This window comes from Pipistrellus kuhlii, unplaced genomic scaffold (genome assembly GCF_014108245.1).
Source record: "Pipistrellus kuhlii isolate mPipKuh1 unplaced genomic scaffold, mPipKuh1.p scaffold_m20_p_2, whole genome shotgun sequence".
Lineage (NCBI taxonomy): Eukaryota > Metazoa > Chordata > Mammalia > Chiroptera > Vespertilionidae > Pipistrellus > Pipistrellus kuhlii.
Window position 1 is genome coordinate 68,749,346 of NW_023425515.1, and position 14,302 is coordinate 68,763,647.

Sequence of the window (14,302 nt, forward strand, 5' to 3'; positions counted from 1 at the left end):
TTTGCCCTCTCCAGATTGTACATTGTGAAATGCAAGTCCCAAACACTGATTCTGTCAGTAACTAGTGTAAGGTCAACGTGCTAATGGACTCCCCCCCCTCGCCCCCAACCGCTTCATCCCAGGGTTTTTACTTCAATATAATGGAAAAAGAGCAGACCAGCACTCCACAGTCCAGGTTTGCCATAAAATAGTTCTCAAGTGGTAAATCCTTTCAAAAGTGGACAATGAAAAACATTTTCTGTGTGAAATAATGGCACACATATCTTTCACTGAATTTTTCTCTTTCATACAACTAAAATGACTTAATATACAAGCAGCTGCACCCTATTAAAGGGAGAGATTTGTGGTAGTCTGTGTGTTAGAACTTCAAATACAACATCCATTTCATTCTCAATATTTTTGTCTTAGAATCTGGGTCCTTAATGCCCCAATTATTAACATTTACTGCCCAAAATGTGGTATTTCATTGCAATACAATTTGGAACTTATATTTTGATGCTGTAACTTAGCACTAAATCTTGCTATCTTCTGGCCAATAAAAAAAGAGAGTAGTCATAATTTTATACATGAAACTTAATTATAAATAGGAGCTTAATTAGATTGTTTGGGGTTTCTTTGGTGTTGAGTTGTATGAATTCTTTGCAAATTTTGGATATTAACCCCTTATCGGATGTATTATTGGTGAAATAGCTTCTCCCATTCAGTAGGCTCTCTTTTCATTTTGTTGATGGTTTTCTTTTGCTGTGCAAAATTATTTTTTGTTGAACCTAGTCCTATTTGTTATTTTTCTTTTGTTTCTCTTGCCAGAGGAGATATATCAGGAAAAATGTTGCTAAGAGAAATATCAAAGATTTTACTGCCTATGTTTTCTTTTAGGAATTTTATGGTTTCTAGTCTTACATTTCAATCTTTAATCCATTTTGAGTTTATTCTTGTAGATGCTGTAAGAAGGTGTTAATAGTAATATTATATAATTAATATATATATTTATATACACATAATATATACATAATTAATAGCTGAAAGATTCAATGTATTGTTATTAATCTAAATATTCAGTAAAATAAGGTAAAGGCAAAACCTTTTCTAGACTAATTGGATAGTTAATTAAATATATTTGTATCTATATGTGTATAGGAAATGAGTGTATATGCCTACATATATGTGCATATAAGTATGCATAAAAAATCCTATAAAATTAACTATTCTTAAAAAACAATCCAATTAATGAAAAGGAAAGAGACCTGAATAGAAACTTCTCCAAAGAGGACATACAGATGGCAAATAGACATGAAAAGATGCTCAACAACACTAATCATTAGAGAAAAGCAAATTAAGGCACAATGAGGTATCACTTCCCACCTGACAGAATGGCTATCATCAATAACCAACAAATAGCAAGTGTTGGTGAGTAAGCAGATTGATGCAACCACTGTGGAAAGCAACATGGAGTCACATCAAAAAAGTAAAAATGTAGCTGCCTGATAACCTAGCAATTCCAATTCTGGATATAGTATATCTGAAGAAACCCAAAACACTAATTCAAAAGAATTCATGCACCCTCATGTTTATTACAGCATCATTTACAATAACCAAAATATGGAATCAACCCAAGTGTCCATCTCAATAGACAAGTGTGTAAAAAAGCTGCAGTACATATGCACAATAGAAAACTACTCAGCCATAAAAAAATGAATTAAGCCTTACCATTTGAGACAGGAGAGATGGACCTAGATGGCTCTTTGGCCCCTTGAGTGTGGCTCTTCCACAAAATACCAAGTGCAGGCATGCACATACAGTGTAATTGAATCTTTGTGGCCCATTCGCAGAAGTAAGTTTTCGGCTCTCAAATGAAATTTTAGTAGTTGTACTGTTAATATTTGGCTCTATTGACTAATGAGTTTGCCAACCACTAAGTAAAATAAATCAGTCAAAGAAAGGCAAATACTATATGATTTCATTGATAGATACATTCTAAAAAATAAAAAAAGCAAAATAAACAAATAAGCAAAACTGAAACAGACTCAGAAACAAAAGAATGATGTTTGCAAGAGGGGTGGAGAGAAGGGGAATGGCTGAAAAAGGTAAAGGGATTAAGAAATACAGATTTGTAGTTACAAAATAGTTACAGAGATGTAAGTATAGCATAGGAAATATAGTCAATAAAATTGTAATAACTATTTACAGTGTTAGGTAGGCACTTGAAATATTGAGTGGACCACTTTTTAAGGGATATGATTGTCTAATACTATATTGTATACCTAAAACTAATATAAAATAATATTTAATGTAAACTGTAATCTCTATCTCTATAATAAAGAACCAGGGTGTAACACCATTATGATCGAGGCTTGACCAGACAGGAAGTCAGTGCCGGGTTGCCTGACTGCTTCTGCTGCAGGTGTGGTGTCCCAGCACTGACTGCTGAGGGGGCTGTGAATCAGGGCCAAAGAGAGACCTAAAGAGAGAAGCAGGGACTGACCTCTTGCCTCTGTGGCAGCTTTTGACCAATACTTGCCTCTTTCTTTCTCTCCCAGTCTGGCCAGCAGCCACCCCTCCATTTCTCTCCAGGACTCCAACCCACCTTTCTGATCAGGTCCCATTGATAAGAGCGTTGAATGGCATAGAAACTGACCAATCAGAACTAAATCTGGGTGCTTAGAGGTATTTCTGTCCAGGGAGAGTGGTTGATCCTGAGGCTGGCTTCAGCAATGGCCTTCGCAAAACTGCAGAAAGTGCTCATCAGTAACAGCCTGGACCCTTGCTGCTGGAAGATCCTGCAAGTTGGAGGGCTGCAGGTGGTGGAGAAGCAGAACCTGAGTAAAGAGGAGCTGATAGCTGAGCTCCAGGACTGTGAGGGCTTTATCTTCTGCTCGGTCACCAAGGTCACCGAGGATGTCATCAATGCAGCAGAGAAGCTCCAGGTGGTGGGTAAGGCCAGTACCAGTGCAGACAATATGGATCTGGAGGCTGCCAAGAGGAAGGGGATCCTGGTCATGAACACTCCCAATGGGAACAGTCTTAGTGCCACGGAGCTCACCTGTGGGGTGATCATTTGTCTGGCCAGGCAGATTCTCAGGCGAGAGTTTCAATGAAGGATGGCAAATGGGACCAAAAGAAGTTCATAGGACCTGAGTTGAATGAAAAGACCCTGGGAATTCTTGGCCTGGGGAGGAACTGGAGAGAGGTAGCCATCTGGATGCAGTCCTTTGGGATGAAGACTATAGGGTACGACCCCATCATCTCACCAGAGGTCTTGACCTCCTTCCTCGTTCAACAGCTGCCCCTGGAGGAGATTTGGCCTTTTTGTGACTTCATCACTGTGCACACCCCTCTCCTGCATCCATGACAGGCCTGCTGAATGGCAGAACCTGTGCAAGAAGGGCATGCACATGGTGAGCTGCGCTCGCGGAGGGATCCTGGATGTGGGCGCCTGCAGTCGGGCAGTACACAGCTGCAGCGCTGGATACGTTTACAGAGGAGCTGCCTGGGGACAGTGCCTTGGTGGACCATGAGAATGTCATCAGCTGCCCCCACCTGGGGGCCAGCATCAAGGAGGCCCAGAGCTGCTGCAGGGAGGAAATCACTGTCCAAATGGTGGACATGGTGAATGGGAGAGCCCTCGCAGGGTCGTGAATGCACAGGTCCTTAGCAGTGCCTTCTGTCTGCACACAAAACCTTGGATCCTTCTGGCAGAAGCTCTGGGGACTCTGATATGAGCCTGAGCGGGGTCCCCTGAAGGAACCATCCAGGTGGTAATACAGAAATTATCCATGAAGAATGCCTGGAACTGCCTGAATCCCGCAGTCATTGTCAGTCTCCTCAAAGATGCTTCTAATCATGTGAATGTGAACTTGGTGAACGCCAAGCTGCTAGTGAAGGCAGCGAGCCTCAATGTAACCACCTCCCATAAGCCCACTGTGCCAGGAGAGCAAGGATACGGGGAAAGCCTGCTGAGTGTGGCCCTGGCATGTGCCCCCTACCAGGCTGTGGATTTTGTCCAGGGCACCACACCTGTGCTGCAGGCACTCAACAGAGCTGCCTTCAGACCAGAAGTGCCGCTCTGAAGGGGTCTGTCCCTGCTCCCATTCAGAGCTCAGTCCTCCAACCTTGCCATGCTGCCTACATGATTTGGCTCCTCCTGGCAGAGGCAGGCATGCAACTGCTGTCCTACTAGACCTCAATGGTGCCCAATGGGGAGACCTGGAACATCATGGGCATTTCCTCCCTGCTGCCCAGCCTGGACGCCTGAAAGCAGCATGTGACTGAAGTTTTTCAGTTTCAATTCTGACTTTGGGGCTCACCAGGACCAGTTTTGTGATCAACATTGAGAGGTCACATTCTTGGGGCTGACACTAAGTATGTGGTCTAACCCCTGTAATAACCACTTACTAAACATCCCACCCTCTCCTCGCCGCCCCCAGCGCCCCCAAAAGAACCAAATCTGGGTCAACTGTGAGGAGCTAATGACTGTCTAGAAGGTGGAGCTTTGGACACTGAATGGCATAGAAACTGACCAATCAGAACCAAATTGGCCATCAGAGGAGGGCAGTTGGGAAGCAGATCATACCTGCAGGGCAGGGAATTTGGGGGAAAGATCAGGCTGGCAGGGAAGGGTCATTGGAGGTGAGATCAGGCCAGCAGGGGAGGGCACTTGTGAGTGAGATCAAGCAGGCAGGGGAGGACAGTTTGGGATAAGATCAGGCTGGCAGGGAAGGGTAGTTGGAGGCAACCAGACCTACAGAGGAGGACAGTTGGGGGAAAGATCAGGAGAGCAGGGGAGGCAGTTAGGAGTGAGATCAGGCAGGCAGACAGAGGCAGTTGGGGGTGAGATCAGGCCGGCAGGGGAGGGCTGCTAGGGGCGATCAGGCAGCCAGGCAGAGGCAGTTAGGGGCAATCAGGCAGGCAGGTAGGTGAGCAGTTAGGAGCCACGGTCCCAGATTGAGAGAGAAATATCCTAATGCCTGTTTAGGCCCAATCCCACAGGGATAGGACAATCAAACATTCCCCATGGAGTCTCCAATTAGAGGGTGCATGGTGGGCTGAAGGAACCACCTCCATGCACAAATTTTGTGCACCAAGCCACTAGTCCTATATAATAAAAGCCCAGTGACCATAATGGCAGAACAACCAGAAAGACCACTCAACTAGTCACTATGAGGTGCACTGACCACCTCCAATCCCTTTCCCCAGGGACACACGATTTCATGCTCCAAGCCTCTAGTTTAAAAATAAAATGAAAAAAAAAAATCTTTTTAAAAAGCTACCTTAGGGAAAGATGTTATAAATATAATATTTTATAGATGTACTAGGGGCCTAGTGCACAAATTTTTGTACCTTGAAAGGAACTGTGGGCCATGAGATACAGGGGCGGGTCTCAACCCATCCTCTGCACCCCAGCCCAGGCCCTTCCACCATGGCCCGTGGTCCCCTATCTGCTAACAGCCCACTCCTGCTGCCTCTGCTCCCATACGCTGATGGTGCCAGCCTTGATTCACCCACAGACAGTGTGGAAAGATTGGGGCTGGCACCAGGAGTGTGTGTGAGTGGCGGCTGCTTCCCCAGTTGCCCCCCTAGGAGCAGGGACAGGTGGAGAAGCTCTCAGAGGCAATCGTGGCTGGGAACCACAGCTCACACCCACTAACAGCACCAAGTAATTGGGACCAGCATTGGCCCTGGCAGTGGGGTGCAAGTGGCAGCTCTGGTGCTGGCTGCAGGTGCAAACAGGGCTGTCACTTGCAGTGGATGCTGGCCCTGATTGCCCCTCAGAAGCAGAGGGACAGGGAGAAGGCCTGAAGGGTGATCAGGTAGTCACCGCTCACACTTGCTGATATCACTGGACACCAGCAGTGGCTGCAAGAGGGGCCCACATTAGCAGCAAGTGTGAGCACTGGGCAGGACCATGGTGTGCGGGAGCAAAGCATCTTTAGTAACCGATGCCTGCCTTTATCTGGTGCCCCTGCTCAGATAGGATGCTCCACTATCCTGCTGTGGCTGATCACACGTGGCATGTTCCGTGTGACCCTAGTTGTCAGCACACTTCACAGCGACTGCTTGTTCAATTGTTCACTGTTCGGTCTATTTGCATATTAGGGTTTTATATACAGAGATGCCATATTTGGAAATATACTTTTCTCTGGTAGAAAAGGGGATATTTTATAAATAAATATACAATCCATGGCTCCAATGACCACTTGAAAGTAATTAAATGTGATTTGCATGTTACACTTTAGGAAGCAAGAATTTTACAAATTTAAGTTCAAGTTCACAAAGGACATTGAAACAGGATTGAATTAATTCTAGAGTTTTGATGCAAAGAGATATGGGAAAAATCAACAGAGGAAATCTATTCTGAAAAAGATGGCAGATATGCATTTTTAAAAATATATATTTTATTGATTTTTTTACAGAGAGGAAGAGAGAGGATAGAAAGTTAGAAACATCAATGAGAGAGGAACATCGACTAGCTGCCTCCTGCACACCCCCTACTGGGAATGTGCCCACAATCAAGGTACATGCCCTTGACCAGAATCGAACCCTGGACCTTTCAGTCCACAGGCCGACGCTCTATCTACTGAGCCAAACTATTTTCAGCCAGATAAAGCATTTTTACTGTAGCCCCAGGAGCAAAACTCTGCCTATCAAATCAGTAAATAAACTCACTGATATGCAAGTAAGTAAATGAACAAATGCATAACCCTACAATTTCTGCAGTCATATTAACCTTTTCTGAGGGGATTATGTTATCTAAATAGATTATAAATGGCATAATTAAATTCAAGAACAGGTCATCTGTATTGTTCAATAAGTTAGGTGGTATACTTTGGCCCTGCTCTTTTTTTGTGATTATATACATATAATTATATATATAATATAAATACACACACACACACACACACACACACACACACACACACACATAATTCCATGCACCTGGCCTCTAGTGTGTATGTGTACTTACTAAAGAAATATACACACACACTAGAGGCCAGGTGCACGAAATTCGTGCATTGGGGTTGTCCCTCAGCCCAGCCTGCACCCTCTCCAATCTGGGACACCTCTATCAGGCCTAAACGGGTAGTTGGACAACCTTCTCATAATACAGGAATGCTGGTTTCCAACTGCTCACCTGCCTGCCTGACTGATTGCCCATAACCACTTCTGCCTGCCAGACTAATTACCTCCTAGACACTCCCCTGCCAGCCTGATTTATTCCTAACTGCTACCCTGCAGTCCAATTGCCCCTAACTGCCCTGCCCTGCTGGCCTGGTCGTCCATAACTGCCCTCCCATGCAGGCCTGGTCATCTCCAACTTCCCTCCTCTGTCAGCTCAGTCACCCTTATCTTCCTCTGCCAGTTCGGTCACCCCCAACTACCCTTCTTTGCAGGCCTGGTAGCTCCAAACTGCCCTCTCCTACTAGCCTGATCACCCACAACTGCCCTCCCCTGCCAGCCATCTTGTGACGGCCATCTTGTGTCCACATAGGGGCAACCATCTTGTGTGTTGTAGTGATAGTCAATTTGCATATAATCTATTTATTATATAGGATACTGTTGATAGAATTACAGATAGCTCCCATTTCCCATCCTCCTTTTCAAAACTAAATTTGTTAAGATTATAAAGGAAAGATTGTATACATTTAAGAAGATTAAATTTTTATCATCACTCTGTTATACTTTTCACATAATCATTACTCTTAATTAAAAATATACCTCAATTATAGGCCCTTATGTAACCTCTGCTTGAAATATCTTCATTATTCATTAAATGAAGTGAGAATATCCCCTAGAAAGTAATGAATTTATGCTTTTATAGATATCCCTGAATTACTTTTCTTAATTAAATATTTCAGAATTATTGAGGTATAAGTGCAGCTGCTCTTTTATTATAAGGAGTGACTCAATAACGTTTTACTTTGCATTCTTTTTTTTATTGATTAATGTATTACATATATGTCCTTACCCCACACCCCTTTGCCCATTGATTATGCCTATATGCATGCATACAATCTTTTGGTTGATCTCTCCCCGCTACCTTCACCCTCCCCTACCTTCCCTCTGAGGTTTGACGGTCTCATCAATGATTCTCTGTTTCTTTATATTTTTGTTCATTAGTTTATATTGTTCATTATATTCCACAAATGAGTGAGATCACATGGTATTTATCTTTCTCCTGCTGACTCATTTTGCTTCACATAATGCTCTCCAGGTCCATCCATGCTGTTGGAAATGGAAGGAGTTCCTTTTTTTTATAGCAGCATAGTAGCGTTCCATTGTGTAGATGTACCAGTTTTTAATCCACTCATCTGCTGATGGACATTTAAGCTGTTTTCAAATATTGTGTAGTCTCTAAAATAATTTTGAAAAATGACATACTCCTTACACATTATTATGTGGAGATGCAAATTTTATCATATATTTAACTAATTACAAAATGCTGCAATATCGTACAAATTGAGCCCCTAAAATTTTAAATTTCATTAGAAAAATATTTAAATATTTGGTACACTCAAGAGAACATTACAATAAATATTATCAATCCATTATCCAGATTCAACAATTATTTGGATTTTTCTTCATCTCATCTTATTTTATTATTTCTTCTTTTTGAGGTATTATAAAACAAATCATGTCATTTTAGTCCCAAATTTCTAAATAATATGTACTTTCTGCTATAACCATCATTATACCTGAAAAATTAATGGTAAGTCCTTGGTATCATCTGATACCTATTCAAAGTCAATTTTTTCCCATTACCCTCTATAACATCTCTTTAAAGTTATTTTACTCAAAACAAGATTCACCTACAATATATCCCATTTGGTGTTATATTTCTTAAATATTTTTAAATTATACAATAGATGTTCTTCTTTTATTTTCATTCATTTGTATCTCTAATTCTTTACAAAAACTGAACCAGTTATCTTCTAGAATGAGTCACATTCTGAATTTATCAGTTAGCTATTTTTTGAAGCAATTTAACTTGTTCTTCTAATTTCTATATTTTCCATAAATTTAAGCATTTTCTAAGCTAAAATCAGGTAAAAGTATTTGGCAAGAATTTCTCAAAGGATGTGCCAGGTGCTTTATGTTGCATATTATTAAAAGGGCACAAAATGATTGCCCTTCTAGGAATACAGTACAAAGATTTCAATGAATTCAAATGATGTGTATTAGCCCCTTGCATTATAAAGTCTGCTGTCATGCTTTTCTTTTACAGTTTCATCAATTTATGGTCATTATCTTAAAAAAAATTAGAAACTGGAAAATAGTAGTTTTATAATTATGCAATTCCATGTGCATTCATTGCTGAAATTATTCTGTAAAGTGGAATTTTTCTTAACATTTATGACTATCAGATTAACCTAAGATGTGGTTTATGCAAGAAATGCAGAATGAATGGGTTTATGCAAGAAATGCAGAATTTAATAATTTTTTAAATATCCAAATGTCAGAGTAACTTATCAACATTCAGTTAGTTTAACATAATCTAGAGTTATATTTAGAATCTTCCTGTTGATTTTCTCTTTCTTATTGCATAACATTTTGGACAATTTAATACCTTATCTAATAAAAGCTTAATATGCTAAGTATATGGTTGTCCAGTCGTTCTTTCAACTAATCAAAGAGTAATATACTAATGATATGCTATGGACACTCAACAACTTGCTATGACATGCACTGACCACCAGGGGGCAGACACTTTGACCAATAGGTTAGCTTGCTGCTGGGTTCCAGCCAATCAGGACTAAATAAGAAGGGCCTAACATACCCTGGTGTCCCCCTGCAGTCCCTCCCTAGCTGGCCAACAAACTGTGTCCTTCCCCAGCCTCAATCATGCACCAGTAAGGTCCGTCGGGCTGCGCCTGTCACAATTTGGGACCCCTATGGGGATATCGGAGAGCTAGTTTCAGCCCAATCTCATAGGCCAGGCAGAGAGACCCCAGTGGTGCACAAATTTGTGCACTGAGTCTCTAGTGTTTATAATAAAATTTTAGAATATTGATAAAGATAGCTTGTTTATATTTGTTACTGAATATATTATTGGATTTATGACCTACTCTCTATTGGCTGGATTTGAGAGGAATGTACATCTAATATTCAATTTGTGTCTTCTAACTAGAACTATTCACTAAAAGGAGCCAGATTCCTTAGATTAATGGCAGAAAATATGAAAAGTAATACTGGAGCAGATTTTTTTTTTTCCATGTGACAGAAAGCAAGTAACCTATTAAACAAATGGACCTACAGCCGACATCATGCTCAATGAACAGAAACTAAAACCATTTCACCTAAGAACAGGAATGAGACAGAGATGCCCACTTTCCCCACTCCTGTTCGACATAGTACTGGAAGTGTAAGCCATAGCAGTTAGACAAAAATAAGAAATAAAAGGTATCCAAATTGGAAAAGATGACATAAAACTATCATTATTCACAGATGACATGATATTATACATTAAAAAAATCCATAAAAAACTCTATCAGCATATTATTAGAATTAATAAATCAAGTCAGCAATATAGCAGGATACAAAATTAATGCCAATAAATCTATGATATTTTTATACATCAATAGTGAACTTACAGAAAGAGAGATTTAAAAAAATCAATTTACAATCACACCAAATATTTAAGATACCTCCAGATAAAGTTAACTAAGAAGATAAAGTAAATGTACTTGGAAAACTATAAGACAGTGAAAAAAGAGATAGAGGAAGATATAAACAAATGGGAGACATACTGTGTTCATGGATTGGTAGAATCAACATCGTTAATATGTACATATTTCCCAAAGCAATCTACAGATTCAATGCACTCCCCATTAAAATACCAATGGCATATTTCATAGTCCTAGAATGAACTCTCCAAAAATTTATCTGGAATAAAGAAAAGATCCTGAATAGCTGCAGCAATCCTCAGAAAGAAGAACAAAATAAGAAGTATCTCAATACCAGACATCAAGCTGTATTACAAAGCCACTTCTCAAAACTGCCTGTACTGGAACAAGAATGGACATATAGACAAATGGAATAGAATAGAGAACCCAGAAATTGACTCAAACCACTCTGCTGGTTAATATTTGACGAAAGAGGCAAGAACACACAATGGTGTCAAGACAGTCTCTTCAATAAATGGTGTTGGGAAAATTGGACAGATACATGCAAAAAAATGAAACTAGACCATCAACTTACACCATACACAAAAATACACTCAAAATGAATAAAGGACTTAAACATAAACAACCCAATAAAAATGGGCATCAGACATAAATAAATACTTTTCAAAAAAGGACATAAGGAAGGCTAAGAGACATATGAAAACATGCTCAAAGTCACTAATCATCCAATAGATGCAAATTAAAACAACAATGAGATACCATCTCTCACCTGTCAGAATGGCTATCATCAACAAATCAACAAATGACAAGTGCTGGTGATGATGCAGAGAAAAAGAAACCCTTGTGCACTGCTGGTGGGAATGCAGACTGGTGCAGCCACTGTGGAGAACAGTATGCACTTTCCTCAAAAAACTAAAAATGGAACTCCCATTTGATCCAGTAATCCCACTTATATGAATATATCCCAAGAAACTAGAAACACCCATGAGAAAGGATATATGCACCCTATGTTCATAGCAGCACAATTTACAATAGCTAGGATTTGAAAACAGCCTAAGTGCCCATCAGCAGATGAGTGGATTGAAAAACTATGGTACATCTGCACAATAGAACCCTACACTGCTGTAAAAAGGAAAGAACTCCTACCATTTGCAATAGCATGGATGGACATGGAGAGCATTATGCTAGGCAAAATAAGCCAGTCAGAGAAAGATAAATATCACATGATCTCATCCATATATTGGATATTATGATCAACATAATTTAGGAACTGTTTGATATTGAAATTGGGGCTCAAAAGAACTGTTGGTCCAGAAAGGAACTCACAGATTGATTCATATGCCTCTCAGCATAACCAATATGGCTTGTCTCAGATTTGGTTTTTATAAGGGAATTATTTGTATCACATGATCTAATTCATCTAGGGGGAAAAAATGAATAACATAAACTGATGAACAGAAACAGACCCAGAGACAGAGAAGCAGCGATCAGACTGTCAAACCTCAGAGGGAAGGTAGGAGAGCGTGGGGGCAAGGGGAAGAGATCAACCAAAGGACTTGTATGCATGCACATAAGCCTAACCACTGGTCATGGACAACGGGGGGGGGGGGGGGGAAGACACATATGTGGGGAGAGGTTTTGGATGGGAATGGGGGATGAGGACAATTATGTGATACCATAATCAATAAAGAAATTTAAAAAATTAAAAAATAATAGATTCAGAGATAAATGGTAAGGGTGGAGGATTAGAGAGCAACCAAGGACTTGTATGCATGCATATTAGCATAACCAATGGAGGCAGACACTGGGATGGTGGGGGCTAGCCCAGGGTGGGTATGGCTTGGGGGCGGTCACATGGGGAAAAAGGAGATATCTGTAAAATTTTAGACAATAAAACAAATATATAGCTTATAACAGCTATATATCATCAAAAAACCCCTCTTTTGTTCTGTCAAAATTCAGAATGAAGAAATCTATATTGTGGGTTTTTAAAAAAAGAAGCACATCATTTTAAGAGAACAGTTTAGAAACTTATAAGCAAATATTATTATATATGTATAATACATGCTATATGCTGTATCCATAAAAAAAACATTTCTTTAAAAAAAAATAAAAGATAACACAGACCTAAAATAAAGTCCTCTCCAAAATATATTGAGGTTTAAAAGTTTAAGACAATATTTGTATATCCTGAAATTATATTATAATTATTAAGTGATTTAAATTAAAATATTTAAATAACAAAAAACTTTTCTATTGTCAAGTGATGTCTCAGTGCAAGGCATTATTCTGATGTTTGTAATTATTCTAATGTAAACAAACCTTCTGTGCTTCCAGGTGTATAAAAATATAGCACATACAATTACATTAGTATGCTATTCATCCAGGTTTGTGTAAGTACTCTATGATGCACATGACAATGACATCATCTAAGGCCACTTTTCTCAGAACTTATCTCTGTCATTAAGCAGCACCTGACTATATAAGTAATACACATTTAATCAAAACAACAAAATTATATACTTTAACTTAAATAATTATGCAAAAAGACTCAAATGCAAATACACATCTTAAAGATATAGATGATACAGTGTTGGTGGCTTGATTTAAGACATGGTAAGTGTCTTTTAGATTCAGTGCACCTCAGGAGACAATGCACTATAATGCCTTTAGGGAGTAAAATTCGTGTGTTTCTTTCTAAGGGAGAAGAGAAATTGTGAAAAAGCAGAATGGAAAAACATTAAGCCTTTCCTCACAGGTTCTTAGGTTCTCAGACAGATCCATCAACATTATAGTGAGACTTTTTAAAAGGCATTCTCATCTCTTAATTCTCTCTATACATTGGGAAAGACACTGGGGCCTCTGCAGGTATGAAAATCCAGTTTTAATAGTGTTGATCTAAGTCACACATGTTATTATAGAATAAGAATTGACACACATAACAAAAATGGTTTGTAAGGTAACATTGTTAATTGTGAACAAGAAAACAAACAGGAGAATTAATAATCTTGGAAAATCATATTTAATACATAATTTACAAGTTGTTTAAGGTAAGAGCAACTAGCAAGAGGTCACGTAGCTACCTATTAACCACTGTAGAAGCACTCAGACCAGGACCAGACTGCTTAGACTGCTGCAAGAGAAAGTAACCAAGGCAGCACAGAAAGCACACAGTCTGATTTACTCAGTCTATGAATTCAAACGTTAACTTCATCAAGAAACACTTTCACAGACACACCCAGAATGTTTATACATCTGGCCATCACATGGCCTAGTCAGTTTGATAAATCTAACCATCGTGATTTCACTTAAAGTCTCTGACATTCTAGCAAAAATGACATGCTATATCTTGTGCAGGGTGGGGAGTGGAGAGAGTCCTCAAACAAAATAACAATAATAACAAAAGCTGCTTAACTGGAGTTTTCCTTCCTAAAGGACTGATTTGATGTCAAAGTTTCAAAGTGATTGCCAGTCCATGCTAAAATGTAAGGTTTTAACTGAATAAACAATTAACATGTGTTCTTAGAAAGACTAGAGTAGTTTGATTTGATGCATTTGAGTTGATGCAGGAGGGTTTTCATGGAGGAAGGGGTTTAAACAAGCCCCGATAAATCAGTAAATATTGAATCAACAGAGAAGTGTACATACCCTGCCTTATTATTGCATTGGGTCAGGAACATTTC

General features: G+C 39.6%; 1 pseudogene; it reads left to right on the forward strand.

Moving 5' to 3' along the window:
* Positions 1-2,644: 2,644 nt before the first annotated feature.
* Positions 2,645-4,291, forward strand: LOC118723438 (annotated as a pseudogene).
* The last annotated feature ends 10,011 nt before the right edge of the window (positions 4,292-14,302 follow it).